The sequence below is a fragment of the Myodes glareolus genome, chromosome 1 (assembly GCF_982192425.1).
Source record: "Myodes glareolus chromosome 1, mMyoGla1.1, whole genome shotgun sequence".
NCBI classification, from domain to species: Eukaryota; Metazoa; Chordata; class Mammalia; order Rodentia; family Cricetidae; genus Myodes; species Myodes glareolus.
This window is the reverse complement of record NC_142026.1, coordinates 16036960-16059477: the sequence shown is the minus strand read 5'-3', so window position 1 is coordinate 16059477 and position 22518 is coordinate 16036960. Positions and strand designations below refer to the sequence as shown.

The 22518-nt window shown below is 43.0% G+C and overlaps 1 long non-coding RNA gene across 1 annotated transcript; it reads left to right on the top strand.

Moving 5' to 3' along the window:
• The first annotated feature begins 4052 nt into the window (after positions 1-4052).
• Positions 4053-22411, top strand: LOC146896170 (uncharacterized). The gene is made up of 4 exons (XR_015004814.2): positions 4053-4266; positions 7557-7665; positions 8375-8557; positions 18846-22411. It is a non-coding gene; the product is annotated as an uncharacterized LOC146896170 (long non-coding RNA).
• The last annotated feature ends 107 nt before the right edge of the window (positions 22412-22518 follow it).

Below are 22518 nucleotides of genomic sequence, written 5' to 3'. Positions count from 1 at the left end.
GTTCCAGCTCTTAACTGCAAGGATCTGCTTCTGTCTGGGTCCTTTGTTTGGTCGTGGGAATCTTATGGGTCCAGTCTTATGATCTCAATGCTATGTTATCCCCCACCCTGTGCTGTTTTGCTTTTTCCTTTTGCATTGCTGGCTACCATCCATTCTTTACCTATCAAGAGGCACATCTGGCCTAGCTAAGTGCCCAAGTGCAGGACTGAAGTCCTTTCCTGTACTCTCAGGGTCAGCTGACTCCTCTTTTACCTCCACTCTTCATAATTAACAAAGAAGGGAACAGACAGCACATAAACAAACAAAAGTTAATACAAAACAGAAAGGCGATTTCCTGGCCTTGGGACGGAGGCACGGCCCAAAGCTGTAGCCACACAAGCCTTTTTTCCACGACCAAAGAATCATATGTCATGACCCCAGGTTGAGTAACTCCAATGCAATTCCAGGGTGCTGAAAGTGCTGGGATCTGTTGCCCTCCAGTAGGTCACTTCTTAGCTATAATATAATTTTAGAGCTGTAATATAATTTTACAGATGGAAAATTCCAGAGAGAAATGACTTGCTCTGGGTTACAAAGCAAGATGTTAGTCAACCAAAAAGAAACAGCCTAGGCCTGCTCCCAGATGTTTGATATGCCTGGATCTTTAAAGGGGTTTGGCTGGGGTGAATGTCTGGCAAGTTTTTATGAAGGAAAGCCAGACTGACAGACATCAATGCCTTCACCTGCCGATGTTCCAGTAACCCTTTCTATTTTGTCACTTGGTTTTGGAATTGAAAAGAAGAAAAGGCCTTTTTTTTTGTTGAAATAAACAGAAAGTGGACGCCCATGCTTTTCTTGCATCTGACCTGTTCCTTTCTTTTTTTTTTCTTGGTCTAGTCTCTTCTAGATCATTTTCCCTTCCATGGATAGCAATCTAGCTAATTATATATCTCACCAGTAGTTTAGTGGAAACTCTAGTTGACAAGTGCTGCTCCATCACAAAGTAAGTCTTCCATCAAGATCCCAAAGCAAAATGAAGACCCAAAAGTGTGCTGTGTGGTCTTCAGGATAGTGGTTCCAGTCTTCATGCATGCATATTGACCACTTGAATGGTCCTCAGAGAGCAAGGGTCTTACCCAATCGCTTGCTGGGTGAAGGTGGATGACTTCACCTTGGTCAGGATGAGGAGTCCTATACTATTCCATAAAATTGTTCATCCAGGACTTTGCTGTGTATATTGTAGGGCCCTGACCAAGGAATCAATCTGTGTTTGAATGACATCCCTTCAGATTTCTTTTATTTGATGTATAGTCATGTCCTGAATGGTACTTCTTAATTGAATGAGAAGAGTGGGAAGTAATTGACTTTTGAACTTTGGATCCAGGGTTGTATCTTGGTATTCTAAACTAGATGGAAAATAACCCGTGAAGCTCAGTCAAGAGTCATTTATAGAGTACATGATGGTTTATAATATACACATCAGTGTGGGTCAGACTTGAACTACTCTCTTGATTGGACTTCTCACTTTGGGTGAGACATGGGGCTCTATACCCCTGAACTGCCAATATAGAAAGATAATCCTCTGAAGTTGGGTTACAGATGAATTCTCAAATGAGGGATTGATGGAAGCAGAGGAAGCAGCACACCACACTTTTCCAATCATTGTATCCTTGACTGCATGGCCACACAACAGAGAGTATAGAAATCATGGTTATCTCTATATTGGACAAATGTAGATTTGTCTTTATCTAGTATTCGAGAAGAAAGTGTAGCAGTTCTTTCTCATTGGGATTGACGGCTCACAAATAACAATATGGAGACTTATTAGTAATTATGAAAGCTTGTCTCAACTAGCTCTTATAACTTAAATTAACCCACTTATATCAATCTATGATCCACCATGTGGTGTTACCTCTCTTCCATCTTGGACCTCCTGTTTCCTCTCTGTGTCTGGTTGGTGACGCCACCTTTCTTCTTCCCAGAGTCCTCTCTGTCTCCAGAAGTTCTACCTAACATCTTCCTTCTTAGTTGGCTGCCTGTGGTGTTTGGGACTGAGATGGGCAGCAGTTGAAGGTTGCTGTAGAGAGGCTGTAATGGGAAAACCCCAGATTCTCGCGGAGGGCCTGGGAGGAGGGAGGGAAAGTCAGCTCCAGTCGCTGCAAAGCCAGCATTGAGCAGCTGCCTTGTGGTTTCATGCCCCACATTGGATTCCAGATGAAGCATCTATCTAATTATTCTTTATCACTAAGAACTCAGGAGTCAGATATTGGAATGAAAACCTCATCTTGATCAGGATGAGGATCCTATACTATTATATATAATTGTTTATCCAGCACTTTGCTGTGTGTATTGTAGGACCCTGACCAAGGAATCAATCTGTGTTTGAATGACATCCCTTCAGATTTCTTTTATTTGATGTATAATCATGTCCTGAATGCTACTTCTTAATTGAATGAGAAGAATGGGAAGTAACTGATTTATTATAGAAGTAGTGGAGAAGCAACTGGTGATCTCTCTCTTTCATTCCTTGATCTAAAAGAGCCAAGAGTCTTTCTAAACTCCTCCCTACAACATTCTGTGTCTCTCTATATGTCCTTGGTCTTCCCAAACCTCTATGGCTAATTTTAACCAGCTAATAGCTAGTTCTGTCTTCTGATTGAAAGGAAACTTTGTTGACAGTCTAAAGAGTGTCAGAGTGGGTACAAAATATCCCACAACAAGAAAGACATTTCCCAGATAGCTTCAGGTAAAATTGTTCCACAAACTAAGTGTGTGAAGAGTCCAGTCAACTGTTTCAGAAGGAAAGGAAGTAACACAGAGTGTTTGATTATCACTCTTTATTGAGACTGCATGATACTCATGCTTGGTGTAAGTATCCTTGCCCAAGCAGGCAAGATACTGAGCTGAAATCAAGAGGATGGTCCCTGCCAGAACAGACCTTTTTGAAGGATGCAGGATTAGGATGCTGGGGGAGTCCTTGGAAGTGTACAGATCTGAGGTCTAGACTGCAATCTTATTTTCCATGCCTCCTGAGGAGCTGGCGAGGCAAGATATGCAATAATCTGAAGACTATTGAGCACCTTCCAACCCTTCTTGGAACCCTTGTTGGAAAATCAAAGTGAGGGGCAGTGTGTTGAGATAGTCCCTACTTCTGGAGATCAATGCATACTTGGACAATGTTCTGCATTTTTTTTGGTACAACTTTTAATAAAAAGAAAAAAGAAACTAAAAGAGCAGGTAATGTTAATAATGGCTGCTCATTCCTAAAATGCTTTGGAGAACCAAAACTTTGGGGAAGCCAAGGCAAGGGATGCTGGGAACTGCCAGGGTGAAATAGCATCCCAAATGAAGAATCTGAATGTTTGGCATTTTCTCTCATATCTGTATGCTAAATGCCCAAGTATCCTTATACTTGTTTTTAGGACCCTTGAATGCATTTGGCCCACTTGACATTAAACACAGGGAAAATGAGAAAGTCGTGACTTTTATACTTAAAAATCTTAGAAATAGTAAGAAATGTTGGGAAAAATCATGTAATACAATTTTAAAAAATTAGCACAGAGATATGAGTTAAAATTAGTAAGAAGTGTTGGGGGAAATCTTGTAATATATTTTTAAAGAATTAGCACAGAGAGCTGAGGAGATGGTTCAGCCAATAAGGTGTATGGGCCTGATTTCAAATACCCAACACCACATTAACACAAAAAAGCTGGCATTTTTTTTAAATGAAGATAGGTGTGGCAGTGCACACCTGTGATCCTTTCACTGGGTAAGTAGAGACAGGTGGATTCTTGGAGCTCACTGGCCAGTCTTTCTGAATCGGTGAGCTTGAGGTTCACTGAGATACCCTGTCTCAAAAACTAAGGAGGGAGGTGGTAGAGGAAGACATCGCACATTAGCCCCTGACCTCTATGTGTACACATACATACAACACACAGACATGTAGACACTCACATGCATACACCAAATTCTCCCAGTGTGGCATTTTCCTCTTGTAAGAATTGTCTTGTTCTCCATTTGCCTCCTCTCTTTAAACTTTGACCAGCGTGTCATAATAGCCTGGAGCCTTGTGGGATCGGTTGGCTTGCTCTCTCTTAAGTCGATGAAAAGGAAGCTCACAGAAACTGAGTGGCTGAGGCAGCAATCTTCCTGGCCTCCCAGGGTCTCGCAGATCTCATGTTGCCGAATTAGCAGTATCGAGCATGATTTGACCTTGGCAAAGAAAGACAGTCTTCCCTCTCTTCACGGGGTAGAGCCTGCCCTGGGTTCCCAGTTCTGAGTGCACAGGTGAGTCTGTGCGGTTACGACTCTCATCTCCAGCGTTAGGGTCTCTTCCTGCCCGTGTGTTCCCACCTGATGGGGAAAAGGAAAGCTCAGGGCTCTCCACCATATGCCTCCTGTCTCTGTACTTTGTCCAGGGCACTGTTACATAAGGCATTTCCTGTTAACTATGTTTTTTTTTTTTTTTTTGTGTGTGTGTGTGTGTGTGTGTGTGTGTGTGTGTGTGTGTGTGTTTGAGACAGGGTTTCTTTGTAGCTTTGGAGCCTGTCCTAGCTCTTGTAGACCAGGCTGACCTTGAACTCACAGAGATCCGCCTGTCTCTGCCTCCTGGGAGTTGGGATTAAAGGCATGGCTACTAATTATGCATCTTAAAACTTACTTTCATCTTTCAAACTCCACTCTTCCTTCCTCCAGCTTCTCTTTCCCTCTGTGAATTCTGCATTCTTATGTTGTCAATGCAGGACTTTTACTTCATTAGGAATGGCAGTCTTACTTGCTGCTTGTCTCTAACACAGACTTGGCCTAGACTTTGCTTAGGAAACTGTTCAGTGGAGTTAGTTCCCAACCTACTACAGTTAGGACTGAATTTAAAACTCGAATCTCACTGACTTTCACCCCAATGCTCCTCCTCCCTCTTCCTCTGACTCTCGGCCCTTCAGTTTGCAGAGCCCTTTCGAAATCTTGACCTGTTTGTTCCACTGTTCATGCTATGTCTTCTCTCAGAGAGCCAACAATTCTTAGAAAAGGACACAGCTTTCCTTGTTAATTGACCCGAGGCACAAAGCAGAAACGCACAGCCTATTTGCTAATGATGCTTTGTTAAGCTTGGAAAGAAATGGAAAGAAAGTACAATCGTGTCTTCTCAGCGGTTTGCCTGGTGTCTCTTCCTTGCTGTTCCCTGCCTTTTCCTGTGTTTTCTCTTCATCTGATATTTCTGCAAGGCTCTATCTAACTCCAGCAAGCAGGAGAAGGTCCAGGTAGCTGAGGTTTAATAAATGTCAGTGCATCTGCCATCTTGAAGAGGCATAACATGTTAGATTCTTGGTGTATAATAGTAAAAGTGGGGTGGAACTTGATTGTAGAGGCATCCGCCTTGAGTTCCAGCTGAGAACACTGACTTCTGGAAACTTATAACCTCACACTGGGAACCGAGGAGAACAATACCAAGCAAGGGCATTGAAAACATGCCTGCCTTATTCTGGCTAGGGGAGACTTGTGTTCCAGAGTGTAACTAAGCTAACATGGTCTTCTCATCTCTGGATCCTGGAGTGGGCTTCCCTTTGCTCTAATGCCCTGCTGTAGGTTATCCCTAGCCCTTTGCTACCCTCTGGTCTCCTTAGTGCCCTGCGGCAGATTGTCCCTAACCCTTTGCTACCCTTCAGCTTCCCCAGTTCCTTTTCGCTTTGCTTCTCCAGCATCCACATGCTTTGTTCTCCATTTTCTTTCACAATTTCTTTTGTAAGGTTTCATCCACTCCCAGGACTTTGACAGTCACTACATATTGTCTTAAGCCTTTTCCCGAAGAAGCACGCTTAGGTACTCACTGGACATTGCAATTGAATTTCTCTCAGAAATAAGATACGGAGTCTCAAACTGTTGACCTATTCCCTCCCCAGTGTCATTTTGATAAATGACATCAAAATATACCCAGGCTTGAGGACCTCCTGAACTCTATCATAATCTCCTGCCCCTGCCATTTAATAGTCACTAAATCCCATAAATTGATCAGTATCCGATAGTCTGATGATCTTGACTGTGTTCTTCCGTTCTCCAGGCTCCTTTGCCCCACCAGCAGTTAGAACCAGTGCTCAGAACCACTGTGTACTCCGCACATCCGTTCTCCTCAAAGTGCTGTTTCTTTGTCTAAAACAAGAGAGGTCTTGAGCCATAGCTCTGAATCTTCTCCTGGTTCTGACCTAGGATTGTATAGATTACATATACATATATATGTAACACACACACACACACACACACACACACACACACAATCAGCTTATATAGACTACAGTACCCAAAATGAAAAGCTAACCTTTCTGCCCCCAGTTTTTACAGATCCTCCTTCAGTAGGCCAAAAGAGTTTTGTTTGAATTCTGACAGCCCTCAGAACCAAACCTATGGACAGGGCGATTTCCCAGAAATTATTACTAAGAAAGACAGGTTTCCTTCTTGCCCTTCTACCTTCCCTGCAGAGAAGGGAGCTAGCCTCTTGGAGGCTGGGGTGGGGATGGGGTGGGATGGGGTGGGGGGTGGGTGGGGTGGGGGGGTGGGGGGTGCCTGGAGGCGGGGCTGCCTGGAGGCGGGGCTGCCTGGAGGCGGGGCTCAACAGAGTTCCTGTTGTTCATCTTTATCACAGTTACTTGTTCTCTTGCTGCAGCAGCAGGAATGCAGCTGGAAAATCCTCAGATGCTTGCTCCCTCTGAAAATTAACTAGGGGGCAAGCAGTAAGTTCTGTCTCTGTTCCGTCCTCACCACTCTCTGTCCCAGCAGACAAGGCAGTGGAGTTAATGGGCTTGCTCCTAAGACTCCACTGCTTCCTAAAGTCCTCCTTTGTCCTTGATTTAAGAACCTCACCGACGAGCACCAAGGAAAAGGGTGACATGGTGCACCTGCTATGAGCTGGTAGACCGAAGATGCCCCTGGTTAGCATTGCCCTCAGTGTGAGAAATGACCAAAAAGCATTGTTTCTCTTGACCATACAATAGTCCAGAGAAAAGAAACAGCTGGAGGCAGCACACCTTGTCCACTGAAGTTGTTTCTTACTTCATGTGGTGCTGAAGTGGTCAGTTCATCTTGAATACTTCTAGTCTTTTGTGTGTGGGGAGTTCTTTCTTGTAACATCCTCATACCCATTGTCCTGGGCTAAGAAGAGAGAGAGAGAAAGAGAGAGAGAGAGAGAGAGAGAGAGAGAGAGAGAGAGAGAGAGAGAGAGAGAATACTCCTGACAATGCTACCTGGCATTTCTGGTAAGAAGCTGGCAAAGACTCTTCTAGAGATGTTAGGTATCTCCATGCTCTCTAACACAGTTTAACCAAAATAGGAATTGGACGCCATCTCTACCCTCATCAGTCTGGTTCTGCCTTTTTATAGGTATGGAAGACTAGGCTTTCTGTAATTAGTAATGTATTTTGGCCTCCCAGTCCTGTGTACTTTCCATTACTGTCAGCTTCCTAATTGCATTCGGATTTCCCTATTCCGAAAGCCAAGGAGCATCAACACATAGCTTTAAAAATGCTGCTAAATCCTGAGTAAATAAAGTCAGCAAGGTAACCTGTGGGATCTTTTCTTCCTAACCTCAGATGAAGTGCTTGCATTAAACTCTGTCTCCGGGCCACTCCAGTGTATTGAAGGGATAAAAGACATATGCCACTAACCAAAGCCCCATGCTGACTCTTGAGAGGATGCGAGGTGAGACTTCGTTGCTGTCGTTGTGAGCTTATTCCTGTGTGGGACCAAGAAAGACATCACTAACTTTCGGTCGGGAGAGTTTATGAGCCTAAGAAGTTGAGAGCCCTCAACTGGAGTGGACTTTGTTGAAGGACCATGAAGGTTCCCATTTTCTGAGCTAGAAACTCATGGTAATTTTATGTAAATCACTGGAATTTCTTTAAGATGAAACTTTTTGAAATACATATATTAGGTTTTGAAATGTTGTAAGTGGTTTCCATGCCTGGCTATGTTCCTGGCTTATGTCACCTCTCTCACAGTCATCGAATTGGGAAATTAGGTGGTCACTGAGCCAAAACATCCTGTAACTATTCTAGATGTAGAGTATTTAGAATGAAAACTGCAATTGTCCCTTTGTCATAGATCTTAAATCCTAAGACTAGCAATTAGATATAATGATAATAATGTTTATATACAAAACACAAATTGAGTAAGGCAGTAGAGAGTACCAGACAAGAGGATGTGTTTATGTAGAATGTTGTCAGGTTGTAAAATGAGTTTCCCAAGAAATTTTTTAACCCTTTCTTTGAAAAGTAAGTCCTAAACTCTGTCTGCTGGAGAGTAGTGGCTGTGTTTAGTGACTTCTACAGAAAGGAAGAACGGGAATAATACATAAGCCTGGAAGCTAGGTGCTTAAAGTGACGTCTTCTACCTCTTTTGTTGTGTCGAGGATACACAAGTGGTGTATAAAGAGGCTCATGTGGCAATAATGGTGAATGCTTGCCAACCCTGTGGAATGGAGCCATCCAGGAAACAGACACTCAGCTCCAGCCCAGCTGTTAAATACCTGCAGCTTCTGCCAACATCTTGAGCTTACCACAGTGGAATGGGGGACCTGGATCAGGCCACCCAGGTAAACTGACTCTGGGTCCCTGAGCTGCAAAAAACTGAGACAATCCAATTTAGATAGAGATATATATCCAATGTAGATATGGACATAAATCTGTATCTATGCCAATATATAGCTATAGATATATACCTATGTCTATCTACCTACCTATCTCTCTCTCTTTTCCTGTCTCTCTTTCTCTCTCTCCCTCCCTTCCTCCTTCCTCTATCTATCTATCTATCTATCTATCTATCTATCTATCTATCTATCTATCTATAGTTTTAAACCACAGATTTTGGAATAATTTGTTAAATAGCAATAAGTAGCAATAAACAACATATATTGTGTGGACAAGGAGCTAATTAACTGTTTCCAAACTGTTATGATATAATAACTGTCAGAAGAAATGTGAGGGAAGTAGATACCTTGACTCACAATTTCAGACCTATGTCCATCATGGCAGTGAAGACACTGAGAAACAACTCCGCGTGGCAGGAGCATGTCTCAGAAGTCCTCGTGTGGTGGCAGACCAGGAAGCAGACAGAGCAGCCAACACTAGACGCAAATCAACCTTCAGACCCAGCCCATGGTATCCCACCTCTACCAGCTAGGTCACTTACCTTAGCAACTCCACCATCTTCAAAAGCGGTGACAACAGGTTGGGGAGCAAGGTTCAAACCCATGAGCCTTCGGAGGATATTTCATGTTGGAACCCTAACAGGGAAGGTAGTTTTGGAGGGTGGTTGTCAAACAGAAAAAGTAAAAAGAGGGAAGAGTATTTGGGACGAAGAGAAGTAGCAAGACCCTGTGGGTTAAAACATGCTTGGATTTTTAAGGACTCCCAAGACCTACACACATAAATGAAACCATCATTTCAAAGCTAGAACCGCCTCCTCTGGGAATTGCCTCATTGACTAATGGAGTCGTCTACTGTTTCAGTTCTTGACCATTCTCTAGAGTTAGAATTCAGCTCATGGTGAGACATGATCTTTCCTAAGAAAATACAAAGAATACTGTCCATGGGTACACAAGTAAATTCTACCCTGTTGAAGCCATTCCAAAGGTGTGAGAATTTCTTGGTATGGTCTCGATTTGCATTTCCTTAATGGCTAAATACATTGAGCATCTTTGCATATGCTTATTTGACCATTTTTACATTTTTTAGCACAATGTGCATTTGCATTCTTTGATGATTCAACATGTTTCCCTTATTTTTGCATCTTAAGAATTCTTTATATATCCTGGAAAGAAATTCTTAAGGACACAAATGGTTTATAGTTATTTCCTACCATTATGAATTCATCTTCCCACTTTGTGGATGCTCTTGCTTGAGAACCAAATTTCCAACTTTACCCACATATGCATTTATTCTTTTGTTGCTTATGCTTTCAAAGAAAACATGAAAGGAATTCATGAAAGAACTCATTTGAAAAAAAACAAAAAAGACAAACAAAACCCACGAACATTTTACTATGCTTTCTTCTGTAAGTTTTTGTGGGTTTAAATTTAGATTTTGGATTTTTGCTTGTGTGTATTTGAAAATGCATGTGTGTAATAAGGGCTTCTGCAGTAGTAGAGTGGGGGTGGGGTGGGAGAGATGGAAGAGGGCAAGGGGACCTGAAACAGAGGTATTAGAAAGCCACAAGGAGTGAACACAGGCACACAGTATCACAGAGGAACATGGGGACAAAGTGAAAGTAGATCTGCAGGGCAATTCTTGCAAAAGGGATGTTCCAGAACCCAGACTGGCCAAAAAAGCAAACTGGTGCAGTGAGTTCATTTGATTTTTATCCTAACATGGGTCGGGCCTGTGTCTTCCCCCAAGATAGATTTTTAAAGAATCAGAGCAAAGGAATTGAAGGAAAGGGAGAAAAGGTTCCTAGCTCCAGGTTGTCAAGTTCCAGAAATGGGAGTGGGAGGGTACTTTGTATAAATGAAAGTTTAGCAGGGAGGTGTCTTAGTCAATATTCTATTGCCATGAAGAGACACCAAGACCATGGCAACTCTTATAAAGGAAAACATTTAATTGGGGGCTGGCTTACAGGTCAGAGGTTGATTTTATTATCAACAAGGCAGGAAGCATGGCAGCCTGTAAGCAGACACCGTGCTGGAGAAGGAGCTGAGAGTTCTATATCTGGATTGGCAAGGAGCAGTAAGAGAAAGACATTGGGTCTGTCTTGAGCTTTTTGGATCCCCAAAGCCCACCCCCAGAGACACACTTCCTCCAACAAGACCACACCTAATCTCGCCTATTGTCCTGGCTAGTTCCTCCATCTCAATATTGAGTAAATGTTGCAAGAATGAACATTGTTGTTTGATACTGACTTTGCACTAAAATATTTAGTCTTTAACATTAAGTATGATGTGACATATAAATTTTTCATAAACAGTTTTCCCAGGTTAGGAAAGCTATTCTCATTTGTTTGCTATTATGTAATGGTGTTGAAGTTTTGTCAGTTTTTTCCCATATACATATCGATGAGCATGTTACTCTTTTATTTTACAACATGGTGCATTTAAATGAATCTTGTACTTCTAGATCAGGTCCCATTTACGTCCAGTGCCTACTCCTTTTTACACACTGCTTAATTTCCTGATGTCCAGTAGTATTCTGCTAAGTATTTTGTTCCAATCTTTCTTTATAAAGGTTTCTTATACTGTCTTCACGTATGAGGTTCCAATTATTTAAGCCTCCTATAACAGATTGAAAAGTATTTCTTGTTTTCTTATCCTTGCTTGATAAAAAAATCCTTAAGATTGACATTAATTTTTTCTTTGAATGCTTGGTAAGTTTGAAACTGACTGATTTAGCTGCACTCCGCATCACTCATTTATTTGTTTATTTTCTACATCTCAAGTATGCATTTATACTTTGTAATTTATAATCTTTCTGGGCATGTATACATTCCATGTAAGTTGTTTAATTGTTTTTGATATATATCTGTTCACAATATACCACTATAAATCTTATTCTTTATGTAATGTTAGTTGTGACATTTCTTCTTGGCTTTTATGAATTTGGGTCTTTTTGGTACTGGTGAGTCAGCTTGTCCTTTTTACTGATGAAGACATTTTTTGGAATCTTACAGACTATTAGCCAGCTGTATATATATATTAGTGAGTTCTTAGGATCGTTTGTATCTGTCTATATAGTCACATCCCAGTTCTTCATATTATGTTTTGATGCATCTCTCACTAATGATTAAATGAGTTTTTTTTTAAAGTTAGTTCTGAAGCTTTGAAAATTATTCTTTAAGAAAGAAAATGATGAAAATCAGAAATCAGTGAAGAGTTAGAGAGTAGTAGGAAATGGGACCAGAGAGGAGGATTAGAGAGATGAAGCCTAGGATCCATGCTAAGGAGATAGCTTTTGCTCGAAGATGAAGCAGTGGGCACCACGGTAGAAAAGTCATTTCCTTAACTGGAGCCGCAGTGACCTGTAATATCTCTGCTTTCACACAGGATAACACTGAGAAGAAAAAATGAGACCGAGGACTAGAGAATTCCAGGTCAGGTTGGAGGTCAGCTTTAGCATCTAATGATTTGACCTGAATTATTGTCTTCCAGTCCGTATTTGGTGGCAGTTTTCCAGGGGAAGGCGATATAGAGACTCCTAGAAGACTAGGCCTTGTACCCCAAGAAAGGTTTATTTTGTCTAAAAAGATACTTAGAGATTGAATATGAATATGGGACACCCCATATTTATAAATATCATTAGCCCTCTACGAGAGAGAGATTGGAGCCGGTGATGGCCGAAATCTCTGAAGATGGATCCATTTCTTCGTAAATCCACATGGGACTGAGTGTGGGGACTCATGGTGGAGGGGTAAGATTGAGGAGTGGACTCAATCCATGAGAGAGAAATTATGGGCTGTGAAAATGACAGAAGACTTCAGACAAATTTAGAGTCTGAACTTGAAGAGGAAAACAAAGTTCAGCACACGAATGCCAACAGAAAATGTTTAGGACATGAGTATGTTATGTTGGGACTAAGAGAGGTAGAGGCCAAAGGAAGAATGACAGTGATCCAGAGGAAGTATGCCTGAAGAAAGTTGGTCTCCTCAAATTAGTGAGCACCTCTTTTCAGCTGCTTCCAACAACGTTCCTGGATGAGAAAACAGATCAAGTCAGTATCGCCTTCACTCAATAGTTTTTATCTTTATTTTATTCTGCCCACGGTTTAACCTAGGTATTAAGCCGTTTATGACAATTTAAAGATATATCGTCATCCTAGAGAAGCTAAATAAAAAGATGAACCTAAAGAAAATCATATAGTTATCTTCCTGGATATTGGAAGTAGACAAGATTGCCAGGCAAAACTTGGGTGCACAGGGTGGCGTGGGAGTGGATGTAAGGGGAGATGGGTAGAGAGAAGGGAGAAGGGGAGGATTTGGGAAAGCTTGGAGGAATGGGATGGGTGGGATGGAGGAAGGGTGGATATGGGAACAAGGAAGTAAATATTTTAATTAAGGGAGCCATTTTAGGGTTTTACAAGAAACTTGATTTTAGAGGGGTTCCCAGGTATAAGGAGGGGTTCCCAGATTGTTCCTTGGGCAGCAGAGGAGAGGGTACCTGAAGTGACCTTCTCCCATAGCCACACTGATGAATATCTTGCATATCACCATAGAACCTTCATCTGGCGATGGATGGAGATAGAGACAGAGACCCACATTGGAGCACTTGAATTAGTTCCCAAGGCCCAAATGAGGAGCAGAAGGAGGGAAAAACATGAGCAAGGAAGTCAGGATCACGAAGGGTGCGTCCACCCACTGAGATGAGCTCACCTAGGCCAGCTGAACTGGGACTGATGGAGCATGTGATCAAACCGGACTCTCTGAATGTAGCTGATGATGGAGGCTGACTGAGAAGCCAAGGACAATGGCGTTGGACTTTGATTCTACTGCATGGATGGGCTTTGTGGGAGCCTTGTCTGTTTGGATACTCACCTTCCTGGACCTGGGGGGAGTGGGGAGGACCTCTTGGGAAAGAGGTCCCAAAGACCAGTAGTAAGAAACCCTGACTACTCTTTGGCCTGGAGAAGAAGGGGGAGGGGGAGTGGCAGAAGAGGAGGGAAGTGGGAGGAGGGGAGGAGGTGGGAATTTTTAATTAAAAAAAATATATATATAGTTATGCTCCAAATCCTCCCAGAAAAACTTCTACCCATTGAATAAATTCAATTCTTGCTGTCTGGGGATGGGTGGATACGTACTTTCTCTGGTTTGTTCATTAGTCATCTCCAGCCTGTTTCTGTGAGAGTTTAGCTGAAGTGCTGGGAAAGAAAGTAAATTTCACCCCACTTCTAAGGAAGAGAAGAGCTGGGATTCATGAAACGAGTGCAGGAGTTGGGCCTGATTACACAGCCTTGGTCTTGTGCAGCGATGCAGTTACTCAGTGCTTTCAAGGCATTTGGGGGGCTTGTGTTTTCATCCGTAAGCCCAGGGCAGGGACTTGTACAGTATACCCTTCAAAGAATTTCTTTCCTTCCTGTGTCTTCTGCTTACAGCAGAAGCTCGTGGGAGACGCACTGTATAAACACACGAGTAGAATTAAGATAAATTCATTCCTTTTCCTTAGGAAAATTTCCATGATGTATGAACACTTCTCCAGTCAGCAAGGTCAAGTGCTGCTTTAAGGAAGATTCCTTTCCCCAGAGCTGCGGCTCAGGGCTGATGCTAGGGTCTGATAAGAATCTAAGCTTGATAGACAAAACATTGTTATGGATAGAGAAACCCTATAGGGTCGGTGCTTCTCTCCCTCAAGAGGCTCTTTGCTCTTCTGTAGGATTGCCTGGGATCTACCCTACAGGTGGGGGAGCTTGTCTAATCTAATCTAGCCTGAGCTATAGCTATTGGGGTGAGGAGTACATCCCTTTTAAAAATTTATTTCTTATTATAACTACTAAACCACACTAACTGTACAAATTAGTGTGATTCATTAGGGTAGTTATAGTCATGAATACACACTTCTTTAATAATGTGCACCCACCCAACTTGTTTCTCCGTTCTCCTCGCCACTTCTCTAAAAATTCCGTTCTGCTTTCAGGTTATTTCCTCCTCCTTTTGCTTTGTTTCCTCTTAAGAGTGCAAATTTGTCTTTCTATGTGGGAATACTTTCAGCCCAGGCTGCCATGGTCATCTCAGATGGACCCAAAACACTCGTTTCTTTATCTACAACGAAGAACGAGCAAGCATCTACGTAGCACGGTTTGACATTATAGAAGATTAATATCAGTATACGTGGCTCCAGCCCTAGCTCTGTCACGCAATGAAAGCTCAGAGATTGCAAATAAGTTGTGTGTTCAGGTTCCCCAGGATAGCTCCACAGCTGGTCAGTTGACAGGAACTGGATCACGCTCTTCAAGGTCCTTTGAATTCTATCATTCTGTGTCTGCGAATGACATACAGAGACTTCCCGATGCGCCTACATATTTGCTTGCTTTGTCTAACTTCTCCTCTTTTGTCTTTTCTTCTGTAGTGAATTTTACAGGCCTTAGATTAGTACAATAAAGAAACTAAGTGGTAGAATACAAAAGTCCTACCTTGGGAATTTTATTCACGGTTGATGACATAATTTTAATTTTAAAATCAAATAAGAATGACAGGATTCTTACAGGCTGCCATGGTGGCACATGCCCTTAATTTCAGCACTCAGGAAGCAGAGACCAGTAGGTCTATATAATTTCCAGGTAAGTGTAATGTACATAATGAGTTCCAGGTCAGCCAAGGCTGCATAGTGCACAAACACAGAAGGAAAGACAGGATGCAGAACACAGAGTTTGCGATATCTAAAAATGTCCAACTCCATGCATACACTAGAACATGACCTTAGAGGAGAAGAAGACATCACTACCTGGAGGTGTGATGGGACCATGCTGGCATCATCTTTGGAGCTGTGTTCACAGTATACTCAGGAAAGAGTGGTACACGCAGGAGCATAGCTGGATAGGAAGACAGGAGATGGAAACACAGGTGTTTGAGGCGGCAGACTTTTCTGTCATTCTAAGGGGGTGAGCCAACATTTGGATAACATGTCCCCAAGTAATGGATGGAATTCTCAAACCATGCTGTGCACAGACACGCACATACAGAGAGACACAAACAGGCTCACACAGGCAAACACACAAGCTAAAGGAGGCAGAAAAAGACAAAAGAGAAAGGAAGCAGTCATACGCAAACAGGCTAGCCTTCTGGCAACATGTCCAAAGCTTAGTCTTTGTTTCATATAATTATTCCTGTCCTTTGGTATCTTTCCCATTAATTCTAAAATAATGCTAATCACTTTTGAATCCATCTTGAATATTAGTCCCATATTTGTTTAAAATACTTCTTTCCACTCACATGGCACCCTTTCTTAAAGCTGAATGTTTCAGAAACTTTCACACTTCCCTTAAACTTTTGGCTTTTATTTCCACAAAAAAAAAAATCATCTCTCAAAAATGTTCAAATATTTGGCAGCGGTAGCACAGCAGGAGTCCAGCGATGGGCAAAGCAGGGAGGGAATGACTCAACTTTCTCAGAACTCTGGGCTTTCACCTAATCGGTCCAGGGAGACAGACAAAGGGGCCTAGCATTCTGATCTCACAATCATCTCCTCTGTCATTATCTGTCGCTCTCTATTTACCCTTCGTTAAGAACAAGTCACATTGACACTTCACAGAGTAATCCAGTGTCCCTGGTTCTAGGTGCTAAGCATGCTACATGTGAGTCCTTCTTCTATTTAGGCTTATGAAACATGGGATAATAATTTCATTTTTGCTTTCCCCACCTTTTCTACTCACAGTCTGGGGAAAATAATGAGGCCAGTAGTTTGAGTTGGTGGGGAGTGATGGAAAGTGGAGATTACTGGGAGAAGTCCTCGGCCTTGTAAAACCATGTAAGTTCTGTTGGGTAGTGATGATACATGCCTTTAATCCCAGAGTTTGAGAAGCAGAGGCAGAAGGATCTCTGTGAATTCGAAGCTAGCCTGGTCTACAGAAACGAGTTCCAGGACAGTCTCCAAAGTTGCAGAATAACCTTGTCTTGAAAAACCAAAACCAAACAAAAATCACATTAGTGCATAAGTTCATGTATTCATTACTTTTGTATCGCTATGGCCAAATAACTGGCACACACAAGAAAGAAATGACTTAAAAGCAGAATTTATATTGGCTCGTGGTTTTGGAGGGTTCAGTCTAGTTGTTTGAGCAGAACAGTAGAAAAGTAGGAATATAGATAACTGTTTACAGTATGGCTGACCAGAAAAGCAAACAACACGACTATAATGAGCCAACGAAACCCCCCTCCCAAAACAACCAGCACCCTGTGGTCCACTTCTTCCAGCTAGACTCCACCCCCAAAGCCTTGAGACTACCCCCAATAGTGTTACTTGCTGGGGACCTAGTGTTTAAAGTTGAAGCTTGCAGGGGACATGGAAGGCTAACATCTCACATGAGATTCTTGGAGTGGAGAAGACAGACCTCCTGCGAAAAAGGTGGTCCTGAGAAACTCATAGCTCCAATGGTTGGACAAGCCTTAGCTTAGAGAGCACAGAGAGTGCAGTGTCTTGAATGGGTCCAGAGTGCTTCTGGACAGCAGGACCCCACTCCAGAGAGGGGGCAAAGTGATAAAGGCAAACCCCACAGGGCACCCCCTGAAACGAATTCACTTGGAGATTGGAATCAGAACTAGTGTCAGATCAATTTTGTGGAGGAGAAGATTGAAAACGAATTAGAAATAAAACTTGATGTTACACACACATAGGGCAAAGCAGAGGGGAATGGAGAGACCCAAAGCAGACTTCTCTGAGACCTGGGAAAGAGGAGGGGGCGGATGCATTTATGGTGTCCTCAGCCTCCAGCCCACACACTGCTTCAGATTTTCAGGGACGTTTAAGGGAGATCTGAATGAGTGAGTCAGAATGCAGGGTGAGGCTGTTGCTGGTGCACTCGACTCTGGAAGATTCTGGCAATAATAATCTATGTAGAGGTCAGAGATTGTGTCTTTTTTCTGGGTACTTTTGTATGACCACCATTTTCTTTCCCCTTTAACCTCAGAGCATCAAAGTTGTAGCTTGAAGATTGCCCTGTGGGATGGAAGTTGTCCAGGTCTGGCAGCTTCTGAGTTCCAGTCCACACTGAACATTGCTTTGTGGTGACCGTGGAAGATGAGGGAGGGGAGAGTCTAGAGGCTTTGCTGCAGGATACGAGTCAATGGTCCACATTGCGTATCAGAGAATAAGCTGTTATCTGACGGCACAGTCAGGAAACAGTGTTTCCGAGCAAGAACTATGAGTGTACTCAGGGTCAAGGGAGTCAGCACGTCAGAACGCCGTTGTCCAATGATGGCAGAGAGCTACAGGCTCTACCTTCACGGTGCAGCATTTTTGGTGGCCTTTTCTTGATGAATTCAATTATTTTGAGATTAAACTGTGTTTTAGATTATAATAGAAAAATAGTTATCCCTTTGAAAAGAACCTGGGTATCTTACAGTTTTGAGTTCCCTCCAGCATCTATGTTTAACAGTGCTTCTCCTGTCTGTATAGTGTTGAGACTTGAATGTGGATCTTTTACATGCTTTCAGAAACATGATGCTTATATCTCATCATGAGACACACATACACACATGCACCCACACATAGTTATATAGTTTTTCCCTTTTCTTGATTTCTTGATTTTCTTGAGTTTTTGATTTCTATTCAATCTCCATCACTTCCTTCTATTGTGGTCTTTGGTTTAAATTTATTGTTTTTTTTTTCAATTTCTTCTTTTAGTTTTTGGCTATATATACTGTGTGTGTGTGTGTGTGTGTGTGGTGTCTGCATGCATGCACAAGCTCGTGCAGGCTCGCCCAGGGAAAATGTTGGGCGCCTTCCTCTAGCATGCTCCACCCTATTCCCTTGAGACGGAGTCTCTCACTGAACTCACCACTTCAGCTAAGCAGGTTGGTCACTGGGCTCCAGACATCTTTCTGTCTCTGTCTCCCGACACAGGGGTTACAGGTACCTGTGACCATATCCTACTTTCTTGTGTAGTTGCTGGGGATTCAAACTCTATCCTTGTGCCTGAGCTTTCTCGCCACCAGCCAACTCTCACTGCTCGTTTTAAGTTGTTCAAGGATGAAGCTAGAGTGATTGCTTTGAAGCCATCACCCTGTTTCTATAGCATAGCCACTGGGCGCCATCCTCCCCCCATGAGTACCACTTCAGCGTCCTGCATTAATTCTTTATTCATCTATTTTTGTTGTTGTTGTTGCTTTCTCTTTTTGTGATCTTCGCTCATAATCTGATAATATGAAGATTTTAATAATTTGAATATTACTATCATTTAAATATACAGACAAATCAGAAGCAAAAGGAGATGTCTTTCCATGAGATGAGACCCCCTCGGAAAACTCGTGGGAAGGGGACAGTCCAGAGAGCAACAAAAGCCTGGGAAGGAGCCAACCACGTGTTCCAATCACAGAGTCCAGGGAGTTCACAGTGCAAAGTGCAAAGGTCCTGAAACAGGGACACAGGGGAAGAATCCACAGACCTAAAAGGATATATCTCTCTCAGCATACTGCTTCCAAAATGACTAGGGAAGCCACGGTCATGGGGTCAGAGCACCTCCGCAAGCGGCCTGAATATCCCCTGGGGAAGGATGGTTGTCCTGGAAGCTCTATCCTGTGGCAATGTTTTCTTTCTTAGGATGCAGTGCTCTGTGTTTTGTTAATTAATAGATTTGTGTTTTGCTGGGGGATTGGATTGAGGGCCTCGCACATGCTAAGTGTGCAGTCCGGTCTATCACCGAGCTCCATCCTTATCCCAAATTAAATTCTTTATTCACTGAAAGTTTGCCGTGAGAAACCACTGGATTTTCTTTCGTTTTAACTTTTATTTTTTTTTTACACTCCAGCGAAACTTCCCAGATTGACCTCAAATAACTGATTCATATCAAATATATTTCTTTGCCTTTGCCATTGCCTCCTTGAATGGGTTCCTTTGATTTGTGGTGACAAGATGAAACTGATAAATCATGAACACGATCTGGTGCCATCCGTTCTCAGCTTTATTCTTTTTCACTGCCAAGGATCTGGGATGGAAAAAGTTCCTCAGTAGACCACAGCTGGCTCGGGCTCGGCCGGGAGTTAATAAACAGCTGTTGAGGCCGAGCCTCGCTTGCTCTTCTCTCCAAGCTGCCTGCCTGGGGAACGGTTCTCGTTATCTCTGAAATCTTTTCCTGGATCTTCTCTCCGCTTTGGCTCTGCAGACCTTTCATCGCCTCGCTCCATTCTGAATGATTCACAGCCTGCATGCTTCTCTCGAGTCAGCCTTGGGAAAGTGCAGAGCAGTCCCGGCTTTTCACCGGCGATGGAGACCCAGCTTCTGGACCTCAGTCTCTCACTTCACACGGAGAACATGGGAGCGTTCAACCGTACCACAGAGGGAGCGTTCATTGCCCTCAGGGCCAACCAAGGAGGCAGCTGGATAGGATCAGCTATATGAATACATTATGAGAGAAATGAATTCTGTCCCATGTGGGTTTTCTGTCTCGTTAAAGGCAAAACCAAATCGTCCTGTGCTGGTGTTTGGAGGAAAGCTCTTGCCAAGGTTTCTTTGACTGGTTATTTTTCTCAGTTGTCCCAGTTGGGAAGCCCTTCCTGATGAAGGGACAATTGCACTCTTCCTTGTTTGTACCATGATGCGGCGGCTAGTGAAGGAGCGGAATCCTTTCATTGTATTTTTTACCCGCTGTATGTGCCGCTCCCTGGAGTGGAGGGAAGAACTGACTGTCACAGAGGCACATTTACCAGTGGGTGGAGTCACACAGCTCAGAGATGTGCAGAGTTCACACACGGTACCATTTCCTAGCGCTTGGCTTCACGTCCTCTCTGGGGAATTGCGGCTCATAGTCTTGAGTGTTCTCCTCACAGTACATTCTGTATGGAAATTCGTTTGAGTCACATCTCCTGGTCTGGAGGCCATGGATGGATGGAGGGTCATCTTCTCTATGTTTTCCAACTGGTTCTGAAGTCAGGGCAGATCTCCTTGTAGCTATACTGCAGGGAGCTAGGCAGATGAATGACCAAAGAATGGACTTAAGACAAAGATACCAGCAGATGAAACAGGAAGTCCCAGATTCTTTAAGATCCAGTTCTTACTCTCCAACATTTTTCTAGATGCTTCACTATTAAGGAATGGTTAGGCATATCCTTCATCAATGTATTGGCCTTTCCCTTCCATCCCCATAGAGGTCTTAGGACTCTTGTGTCTTTTGATGTGGTAGGACAGAGACTAGAAGGTAATGATGGGAGCCCCTCTTCAGTCATCGCCTAAAATTTTATACTGAATAGAGTCTTTTAAGACGTAAGAACATTTTCCAGATACGCTGATTGTCTCTTGGAACTCCTGGGAATGTTGTGCATACCCCTATTTTCACTGTTATTATTCTTGCCAGAAAACCCATCGTTGTCAGGTCCAAGCACCCAAAAAAGTGGAGACAAGAGAGGCCCAGCTGCCTCACCTTGGATCTCAAACATGTGAAGCCCACTGTCTTCACATCCTTCCCAGGGTTATTTGAACTGGCGTAATATATCGATGACATCTTGTCTGCTTCACGCTGGCAGAGGAGGTGCCACAATAAGGGCATTACAGACATATCTACATCTTTGTGTTTGTGAAGCACCTTATGATACTTAATCTTGACAGACAACTTGGTAGGAGTTCGAATCATAGCAGAAACAAGTTTCTGGGCCTGTCTGTAAAGGGTTATTTAGAGTAGGTTAGGTTATTGAGATGGGATGAGGCACCTCTAATGGACTGGGACCCTGCACTAAAGGAAAAGGAGAAATTTAGCTGAGGGTGAGCTGTGTCCTTCATGATAATGAATGCTGCACTACCAGCCACCTCAAACTCTGGCTGCCTTGTCTTCTCTGGCATGGTGGGCTATAATCCAGGAACTTTGAGGCCAAATCAACGTTTTCTTTGACTTATTCAGGTATTTTCTCCCAGCAACAAAGCAATCACGAATGCATGCTTTTTCTTTTCTTTCTGTTATTTGGAATCACACACTCTCAACTCTGAGGTGATAGTCCCAGGAATGAATTCATTCCTGCCCAGGAGGGCACTAATTAAGCTATCAGCTGCACATCTCTTCATCTCCATGACCCAGTACCTGTTCTCTAACTCTGTTTATCATCCTTGGCACCAACGCTGCTGATGGGATGGTGATTCCAGTCATGCGGAGAAAAACCCTGGACGTGTTTAATTTCCTGCCACACTGTGACAAAGTCCTCACTTCATGGCTTTGTGACTAAATCTCTGTGACTTTGCAGGAGCAGAATGCATCGAACTAGGGCTTCTCTGAGTTCTTGTGTTGTTTGGGATGTCGCCAGGACAGCTACGGGGTCTGAATGTTTTCATTTTATTCCTGCTTTAATGCCCTGCCTATTTCTTCCATTTCAAAATGTCGTGGAGTAGGCTGGTGTCATTTGTTTTTATAAATTAATGTCGATCGCAATTTATGGCCAGATGGGCCACGAAAAACAGGGGCCTTGTGAGCCTCTTGGAAAGTCCGAAGAAAAGCAGTGGGCATCGCTCGAGGTGAACTTCTGCACTTCTGGACTTCATTCTGGACAGAGAGTAAATGCCTATGAAAAATCTTGTTTGAAAACAGTTGGGCACAAAGGAGCCCTTCTTAGGATTATTTTTAGCACTGTTTCTAATTTCTGTAGCAACTAGAAAAAAAATGTAAATACAGTGAATTCTTCGTGCTGGGAAACTGTGTGCATGTTGGGGCGTAACTTTGTTCGGCTTGGAACTCGGAGATCTAGAGCTGGATTCCTTCAGAGAGACGCCATAGCCAGCATGTGCAGTGTGGTGTGCATTGGATCATAAAGCAACGGGGCTCTGACCTGGCGTGTACATCTCTGCTTGCTTATTTCTCCATGGGTCAGCGACGAGAAACGGGTCAGTGAGAGGGGAAAGGAAAAAGTCAAAAACACGGGGGAATTTGATGATTCGATGCTTCT